We start from the raw sequence: 8,308 nt of genomic DNA, 5'->3' as shown, positions 1-8,308 counted from the left end.
TAGTTATGCTAGAAATAAATTCATCTTGACAATTAATATATCTTTCGCGGGGTTTACACGTAAATAACGTATCTAGCCACAAGTTCGATATGTTGGAGTATACGCGAGCCAGAGCCATAGCCATAGCATCGTATCGGTCGTCCTGCTGCTCTGCCACCTCCTTCCTTTTCCTGGTTCACCTTTGCACTTTATAAATAGAGCTGCCTTGATATGGATAATGAGACTTTTTGGTCAAGAAATGTTCACATTGCATACTGGAGGGTACTTGGACTTGGGGCGTTAGACCTACACGAGTATAGGTAGGTAGTATAGGTACTCATTTAATATGTACCAGTGTCCAGCTACCTACTTTGGAGAAGAGTATACTCGCGATGCGAACGAGAAAATGCGACATCGATCTATTACTTTAATCTGCTTAAAATTTTTATTTATAACATTGTAACGATAGCGCGTAATCCTTGGTAATAAATTATCGACCAATGGTAATAATATACTTAATTCGAACGCGTCAGATTATAAGCATGATATATATTATATTATAGGTGCGATGCTGATGTCTCATATGCCTATAAATATACGCATCGGCATCGGTAAACCGTGTCGCCGACACCGACACCAAACATCTTCAGCATCCATTTAATCATCTTCCTTGTTTACGCGGAAATTTCCGATCAGGTTTAATCGGGGTTTTTCAGGTCATCTCAAAAATTTGACGATTAGGTGTACTTATTGTTAGATGAAATGTAAAATTTTTTCAAAAGGTGTGGAAATCATTTTCGGAGTAACTAAAAGTAGAGTTAATGGCTTTTCGTTTGCTTGGAAATTGAGCCAAATGAAGATAAACTCGTCGCATAAGTCGAGAATAAGGCAAAACTCAGTTTTTAGCTGGCCGAATTATTTTTAGGCACTTCTAGAGAAATCGAAAATTTCAATGGAGGGCTCCAGAATGGCTCGAAATGGTGCACACTCCTAAAATTCCTCCACGAACAAAAATTCTTCATCCTTTTGTTTCCTGTATGGGTGGATTGAAGATCAGAAATTCAGAAATGTTGAAAGATTTTGAAAAAATTCATTAGAGAGTTTCATTTTCAATTTACAGTCACTCAGAAATTTTGTTTGGACCTGAGGTGCCCTTGGAGGGGAGATATAGGTAAGTCTCTAAAGAGGGAGTATTTTTGAAATATGTAATCGCGGTTTTTTCACTCTAACCCCTCCCCAACCCAAGGCCACTTTTAGGGTTCTACTGAACGATTAGAAATTTTCTACTCGCTCATTTTTGAATAAATTCGCGTTTTATAAATAATTTTTTCTCCTCAAAAATGTAGTATTAATTAAGCCAAAACACCATAAAATATAGTATCTGAAACTGGGAAAATACTTTGGAATACAGTAGTGCCAATTTTGGTGATTGTTACCAATTTGAAAAAAAGCGCGAAAAACAGCAACAATTTTTCGAACCAAATCCTTTTTGATTTTTTGAAATTGACAATATGTAATGATTGAAAAATTGGCAACACTGTAGTTACCTACTCCGGAATATTTCTCTTATTCCAGAAAATGATATCTTTCGATGTCTTGGCTCAATTGATGCAAAATATTTGAGGAGAAAAAATGTTCAAAACATGAATTTGCAGGGGCGAAACTAGGCATTTTCTTTTGGGGGGGGGGGGTATTCGACCAAAAATTTGCCGACTGATATGACAAAAAAATACCTATTTTGCCGACTAAAACAGAGAGTTTTTTAATGTGAAATAAAATCTGACGAGAAGAAAAGTTTGCCAATTGATGTACTCAACACATGTGGGTATTAAGTTATATTCATAGCTTATTATGACATAAAAATTTGCATGTTCATTTTTCAATTTTAAGAAGCCTTGAGCTGAATTTTTTCGATTTATAGAAATGAAAATAAATAAACAAATTGGCCCGAGCGTAGGGAGGGCAAAAGCTTTTGAAAATTTTTATTTTTATAAATAAAAGAACAATGATTTTTCATGGGAGGAGGTTGATTTTTTCGGTCTGAAATTTCCAGAATTTGATTGATTTTTTTTTTTAGAAATTTCAGCTCCAAAAAAGAAAAGCAAAAAGGTCCAAACGAAAAGAGGGCAAAGCTCTCGAAATATGAAACTTCGAGAAGTAAAAAAACATTTTTTTCTCTATGTGACGAGTTTATTTTTGGATTCAAACATTTTTTAAAAGTTTGAATATGTAGTTGATTTTTAGATAGTTTGATTTTGAATAAAAAAACAACACGCCTGAGCGAAGCGAGGGCTGAAGTATTTGAAAATTTATAATTTAAGTACTTAGTAAGTATACGTAAATTATTACTCTCTCACAAAAAGTCAATTTTTCAATCACCTACATTCCACATTCTTAATATTTAGGAGAGTACCTCTACCTAGAACCAATTGTTCCCAGGTACAAAAATTTAGAAATACATAGAATAGTATTTAGCCCGAGCGAAGCGAGGGCAAACATTTTTATAAATGTGCTATTCCAAGTTCCATGAAAGTCGGCAAATAAGCCTCTTTATTAGGACAAACAATTTTTAAAACTTATCGACTTTGTCAAGTCTCAGCAAAGTCGGCAAATTTTGGCAAAGTCGGCAATTGCCAACTAAACCAATTTTTGCCGAATTTGCCGACTATCCATAATGACGGGGGGGGAGGTGTTACACCCCCCACACCTCCCTTAGTTTCGTCCCTGTGAATTTGCACTAAAATAAGCAATCTGCAAATTTTAAATCACTCATCAAGTACTGTAGTACCCTAAAGGTGAGCAGGTGCATGTCCACGGCCCCCCACCCCCACCGATTGACTTCAAACACATGCCATTCGTTTGTGCTACGTTTGTGCTGGTTTGTGCTGAAAAGATTTTCGCTTGTGCTGCCCCCCTTCCCGAGATAATTGAGAAAACTTTGGGGGGGGCTGTAGACATGGGAGCCCCCCCACTTTCAGCTAGAAGGTCCGAAATTGTGTCAATCGTTTGTGGTACGTTTGTGCTGGTTTGTGCTGAAAAGCTTTTCGTTTGTGCTGCTCCCCTTCCTGTGGTATCGAGGGGTTATTTGTGGGGGGGCCGTAGACATGAATTTTAAAAAAGGGGTTAGACGAAAGTTTGAAAAGAGAAAAATAGATGTATCTATTGTGCTTCGTTTGTGCTGGTTTGTGCTGCCACCCATAATCCTATAACTCCACCCCCTCCCTCCCCCCTGAAATAGGGCTTTTCACCATTTATCAAGATTTTTAAAAAAATCGAAATTTGATCTGCGCCCCCCCCACAGGGCTGAAATTTTGCACAGCTGTTCTTGAGGGTCTGAGTAGACGACTCGATTTTTTTCGACCTCAAAATTCAAATTCAGCCCCCCCAATGGACCCCTCATTGTTTTGGACCCCCCTACAGATACCTTACTGATGCCCCCCCCCCCCCAGGTCCATATTGAAGAAATATTCTATTTAAACCCCGAGGGACACTTTTACCAATTTTCAGATTTTTTCGACAATTTTCGAAATTTTGTACTTACTTTTAGTCAAACATAGACTGAAAGTGAAATTTCTTCAACTCGATCAGACTCGAGTTTTTTGAAAATTTGAAAAAACATGAATTTGATCTACGCTCTTTAGAGAGCTGAAATTTTGCACAGCTGTTCTTGAGTGTTTGAGCAGACGGCTCGATTTTTTCCGACTTCAAAAATTAAATTCTACCTCTCTATCGGGAGCACCAAAAATTTGGACACCCCCCTCCCAAGGACCGTTAGGAGTTGAAATTGAACGGGGCTAAAATGAATGAAGAATAAGCTGTGGAGAACAATTGTAACCTCACATGGGTATCATGCAGGTCTGAATTGTTCTTCGAGGCTTGCATTTCTTACTCACGTAGTTGAGTCTCAAAATTTTTCCAAGACACAATGAATATTTGCTGAATTCAGATTTTTTTAAAATGAAAAATGTAAGCGAATTTCTTCAATATGGACCTGGGGGGGGCATCAGTAAGGTATTTGTAGGGGGGTCCAAAACAATGAGGGGTCCATTTGGGGGGCTAAATTTGAATTTTGAGGTCGAAAAAAATCGAATTAAAAAAAAAAAATCTTGAATGGTGAGAAGCCCTATTTCTGTGGGGGGAGGGGGTGGAGTTATAGGGTTATGGGCCTTTTTTATGGAAATTAACATAGGTAGGTATGAGAAACACAGCAAATTTATTTTTCAGCATGATAATTCGAAAAAAAAAAGTTTTTACTTGCAAATCCTATGCCTATATTAAGTGTACTTGCTTCATTACGACGCATTTTGGACGAGAAAGGATTGAGGTAGGAAGAGGGGAACTAAGCCCCCAAAATTGAGGTCAAAACTGGGGAAAAAATTCGATTATGAGTAAATTTTGGTATGATCGTCTCTTTGCATCATGAAACTGGAAAAACCGCCAGGGGTGAACATCGCAGAAAAATTTCTACTCTAAGTGGCTCCTGAGGCGCACCAAGTTTTTTTTTTAATTATGAAAAATTTTCGAATTTGAGATTTTTTTTGACTTAAAAGTCGAAGTGAATACAAAAAAGATCAAATTCATGTTTTTTCAAATTTTCAAAAAACTCGAGTCTGAGTTGAAGAAATTTCAGTCTATGTTTGACTAAGTACAAAATTTCGAAAATTGTCGAAAAAATCTGAGAATTGGTAGAAGTGTCCCTCGGGGTTTAAATAGAATATTTCTTCAATATGGACCTGGGGGGGGGGCATCAGTAAGGTATTTGTAGGGGGGTCCAAAACAATGAGGGGTCAATTTGGGGGGCTAAATTTGAATTTTGAGGTCGAAAAAAATCGAATTAAAAAAAAAAATCTTGAATGGTGAGAAGCCCTATTTCTGTGGGGGGAGGGGGTGGAGTTATAGGGTTATGGGTGGCAGCGCAAACCAGCACAAACGATGCACAATAGATACATCTATTTTTCTCTTTTCAAACTTTCGTCTAACCCCTTTTTTAAAATTCATGTCTACGGCCCCCCCCCCCACAAATAACCCCTCGATACCACAGGAAGGGGAGTAGCACAAACGAAAAGCTTTTCAGCACAAACCAGCACAAACGTAGCACAAACGATTGACACAATTTCGGACCTTCTAGCTGAAAGTGGGGGGGCTCCCATGTCTACAGCCCCCCCCCCAAAGTTTTCTCAATTATCTCGGGAAGGGAGGCAGCACAAACGAAAATCTTTTCAGCACAAACCAGCACAAACGTAGCACAAACGAATGGCATGTGTTTGAAGTCAATCGGTGGGGTGTGGGGGGCCGTGGACATGCACCTAAGGTAGGTTTAGTTTATAGTGGACATAACCTGGGTTGACGCAGAATCTCAAACATGTACCTACTATGTGTACATATCATGTAGAACTGGGCCATTTTCCCCAAAACAGGTTGGCTAGAGGCTAAAGCGAATCATGATTATTTTTCTTTCAAAAATGCCACTATTTGAAGACCGATATCTCCCCATGCACCAGGGCCACTTACGGAGTCAAAACATTTTTCTGGGTGATTTTCAACTCAAACTGAAGAAAGTCTTTACTAAAATTGGTCAAAACTAGTTATCTTTTTTCTGGGGGGAGGGGAGAATCCGCCCTAAATAATTAGATATGATAGTCAAGAAAACGCATTCGAGGTATCCGTTCAAAAATGAGTTCAAATTTGGAACACCCATTAAAACGGTTGAGAATAAGTTGTCAAATCGATTTTTTGCTACTCAGCTGATTTTCACGTCTTCTGGAAAAATATTAAAATTCTGGAGAAATCGAAGAATTGATATCCATAAACAGAAAAAATTGTCAATATTTTGTTGAAATCTCTCCCTCTGATTATGATAGTTGAGAAAATACATCCCAAGTGTTTACCTGGAGGCAAGCTGAAATGTAGGAAATTCTTTCAATTGATCGAAAATGCGTTACAACTTGATTTTTAAAAGCCCAAGATCATTTTTACGCTCTTTGAAAAAATATTAAAATTCATGGAGAAGTCGAAAATCGCACCGAAGGTTTCGAAATGACTGAAAATGATGAAATTCGCTTCGGGGAAGTTGATATTGATTGCAAGACGCACTGTCATCTTTCTTCAAAAAAAAATAATAATAATAATAATAATAAAAAATTAGCACAAATGGTAAATTTTTAATTTTCAAAAAGTCTAAAAATCAATTTGAGAAGTTGAAATTTTGCAATTTGAGGCTTTTTAGACCACGATCTTTTCAAAAATCATGAGATTGTTCCAAAAAGACGGTATTTTCAAAAAATTGGCCCGGTTCTAAATATAGCAGGTACCAACGTATTTGAGATTCTGTGGCAACGTGAGTCATTTTCATCAAAATCCAAGTCCGTTTTTAGGATTTTACTGACCGGTTGAAAAGGTGAAAATCACTTACTTTTTGGGTAAATTCGTGTTTTGAAAATTGTTTTGCCAATTTTTTCTATCATTGGGACTAATTTTAAAAAATTGAAAAAAAAAACTAAAAATTTTCATTTTCTGAAATTTGCAGTAATGACTAAAAAATTGCCACAACAGTGTTTCAAAATGTTTTTTAGTTTCAGAAATGATATCTTCAGATGTTTTAGTACTTAATCAATAATCAGAGATGAACATTGAACACTGAAGTTTTTTTTGTGATGTCAACTCTTCAAACAACTCACAGAGTTCGACTCTTTCTCATTAGAGTCTGAAAAGGTCGAAGCGTTCGAACAATTTTACAAAAAAATTCTGAAAAGTTCAAACACAAGCTTGCCAAATTTCAAAGCTATGTACCTAGTCTAAAAATTTGAGAAAAACACAAACAAGAGGCATATATAGGCACATTTTTTCATTATAATTGAACTTTTTGTGATGGAATTGGCAAAGCTGTTGGATGAATGGGCGGAGAGGGGGCTTACAGAGCCCCAAAATTTTGGTCAAAAATGCAAAAATATGTGAAATATTGTGTGAGGTTTTGTTTTATCCGTTTTCGAGAGCGCTGAATACGAATATCAATGCATATTTTTGAGAGATTTGCTGATGAGAGTTGAAAAACTTGTGACATATGGTTTATTAGGTTTTTGGGAACGCTGAATACAATTATCAGCTTGCTTTTTTGATTTGACCATTCCAGCGCTTTCATTAACGACCAAAGTTGGCTGAAATTGAATTTACATTGGTTTTAATAACTCATCTAGTTAGAGAATAAAGATACCTAAATAATAAATGTGTATATGAATCGAGTTGAATGGCTTATTCCCACACGTAAATATAAATGGATACCCTCCGTAGCCGTATTATATAAAATATATGAAACGAAAGAAAAAAAAACACCGCACAATTTATTTACGAGGATGTTCTTATTCGGTGTCAGTAATGAGGACAGCTGGTGGCGTTTATCGTGCGTACGCGCTAGACAACCTAGGTATAAGTACTGTCGATTCGCGATATATCGGTTCACGGATAAATTATGATCGATAATTGAACTAATAATTCATATACGTAATCATAAATTAGTAAGTAAGGTACATATACGAGTAACGTGCAACGGTCCCACCGTGTTATTTCGTGTTTACTGTATCGCATTTCGTTATGAGAAACGTACCGAACTCGTTAGACTATAATATGGATTTTTCACCACTCATTTTACCTGTAGGGAGTAAAGTCGCTTGGGCAGAATCGTGTTGAAATTGATTCGAATCACGAATCAAGAATCACCTTCAATTTTGGCGATTCTTCATCAATCTGAATCTGCAATCACAGGAGAATCGTTTGTAAAATGATTCGAATCCCGAATTGCAAATCTCAATTTCTTTTCAAAATCGCTATTTTTTTCCTCTGGTGTATTATTTTTGGGTGGGGTTTTAGCCGGCAATAGAAACAGGTATCAGCATTACAAGCATATGAACTTTCACGACGAAAAATACTTACCTACCTAGTCAAGCAGGTATTGTTTATTTACACATAAGTAATATGCTGATTTTATTTTGAGCGTTTTAGAGACTGGTCGGAATTAGGAACCAGAAATTCAGAAATTCAATTTTGAGTTTCTGAAAAAAACCTCCATAAAAACGTTCAAAATGTATTGCCGTGATATTTTTATATGTGATAGAGAACAATTTTTTTAGGCTTTTACCTATTGGGGGAGGTTTTGGGGGCCGTGAACGGGTCCAATAAAAAATCTGACGTCATATTCGTGTTCAGCGTCACCAAAAACATACTATTCCATGTGTCGCACGAACAATAAAACACTTTTCTGAACTTTTACCCCTTTTGGGGAGGTGCTGGGGGCCATGGATGGGGTTCTATCAAAAATCTGACGTCATATTCGTGT

This window comes from Planococcus citri, chromosome 2 (assembly GCF_950023065.1).
Source record: "Planococcus citri chromosome 2, ihPlaCitr1.1, whole genome shotgun sequence".
Taxonomy (NCBI): domain Eukaryota; kingdom Metazoa; phylum Arthropoda; class Insecta; order Hemiptera; family Pseudococcidae; genus Planococcus; species Planococcus citri.
The sequence above is the reverse complement of the archived record's forward strand: the minus strand, read 5'-3'. Positions refer to the sequence as shown.